Raw genomic sequence first — 1882 nt, forward strand, 5'->3', positions numbered from 1 at the left:
CTCCTCGACCCAGACCTCCCTCTCTCTGCCATCCCAAACCCGCCGCCGGCCTCCCCCACCCCCGCCGCCGCCGACCTCTTCATTGCCCCCAGCGCTGGCCATCCTTCCTTCCACCATCTAGATCCCCCGTTTCCTCACTGTCTCACGTTGCCGCTACCACCTCCCTCCGGCGGAGCTCGTCGCCGTTCCCCATGCCCTCCTCCTCTCACCCCTCCCCTTGCCACTCCCCACAGCGACGGCCGACGGCCTCACTGCGGCGCAAAATCCCCCACCACCATGAAGCCAGCGAGGATGTTCCCGTGACGGCCGCTGGTGTCCCTGCCACTGCCACGGGCCCTCGCCGCCGAGGCGGCCGTCTCCATGCGGCGGCTGCGTGTGGTGCGGTGCATGGCCAAGGAGCAACGGGTGTGAATGGTGGCGAAACAGATCCAGCGGGAGCTGGCGGACATGCTGACCCACGACCCCATCATGCAGCGCGCCGTCCTCCCCGAGGCCGCCCTCAGCGCCGACCGCTACCTCTCCTCCCCCACCACCATCGCCGACATCGATCTCTCCAACGACCTCCAGGTCATGCCCGGACTCTCCCTCGAAACGATGCGGCTACACTGCAATCTGGGATGCTGAGTTCCTTGTCTCTGCTCCGGTTTGTGTCTGCAGGTGTGCAAGGTGTATGTGTCCGTGTTTGGGGAAGAAGGTGGCCATGTCCGGGCTCAAGGACAAGACCAAGTACCTCCAGGTCACGCCCGAGCTCTCCAACGACCTCCAGGTCACGTCTGCTTACTTCCCATTTTGTTTATAGATCATTATGCTAGTTTCTGTCTTGTTTAATTGGTTAATTGTTCATGCTTGAAGTTAATTAGCTGGAGTAGTTGGTTAGTTACACACTGGTTGGTGCATTCTAGCTCAAGTGTATACATGCATGGATGTATGTGTTTTGTAGTTGAAGGAGTTCATTCTGTGCAGCCGGAGGCGTACAAGTTCAAGATCGGCGACCGGGTTTTTCGGAGGCCCGGAGATCCACCCCTGGACCAAGTTATCGAGATGCTACAGAAGCACAAGGATAAGTCTCAAGATGAAATCTAGCTAGCTGGCTACAGTATGCCTTATGCTCTCGTTGATTTATTTCTTTTGCGCTCTTTTGCAGTTCTATATTGATGAGTGAGCGATCTGGTAGCAGCTAGCTAACTGCCTCTAGATTGTAACCCTGTTATGGGATGTGTGGTTGCGCATACGTTCTGCATTGTCAAATGTGTTCTCTGTTGTCACACATCATATGCAATGTTGTTCATAGTTTTTATATTTGTTGTCATGCGATGCGGTCACTGAATTGCTCAAATTTGCTGGCCAAGTACTATGTAGTGCTGTTCTATGCTAGGCTACCAGGCTAGGTAACTTCTGTATCAAAATCATGGATTCTAATCTTTACTATTATCTGCCATGGATCAACAATGATGCATCACAGGTAGTAGTAGTAGAGTCGGACTTGGTGCTGCATTGCCTAGTTATTAGCTCCTCGATCTGTTCCTCACAGCATGGGGTCAGCACTTTACCTCAACTTGTTTGCATTTTCTCTCACACACTAGACTTGCTCATCCATAACACAATGGCAATGCGTGAGTGAGTCCTGTAGGTATGTATGTTTTTGGGCTGGTTGTAGATGGCTTTGTATGTTATGGTAGTGTGCTTGCTCTCCCTGCTCTGCTTTCGCATGTAGAAAAGAAGAGTAGAGCAGGGCAAGTAAAACACATTAGCAACTCTCTAATTAGAACACCAAATGCTGTGCAACTCCCTACTAGTAGATACCAACCACATGTATCTACAGATTTACTACTAAATCCAATTACAGTACTACCCGATGTTGTGTGATTCCTTCCATTCTATG

At 51.8% G+C, this 1882-nt stretch overlaps 1 pseudogene; it reads left to right on the forward strand.

Moving 5' to 3' along the window:
* Positions 1-291: 291 nt before the first annotated feature.
* Positions 292-1162, forward strand: LOC119272129 (annotated as a pseudogene).
* Positions 1163-1882: the final 720 nt, after the last annotated feature.

Source organism: Triticum dicoccoides, chromosome 3A (assembly GCF_002162155.2).
Source record: "Triticum dicoccoides isolate Atlit2015 ecotype Zavitan chromosome 3A, WEW_v2.0, whole genome shotgun sequence".
Taxonomy (NCBI): Eukaryota; Viridiplantae; Streptophyta; class Magnoliopsida; order Poales; family Poaceae; genus Triticum; species Triticum dicoccoides.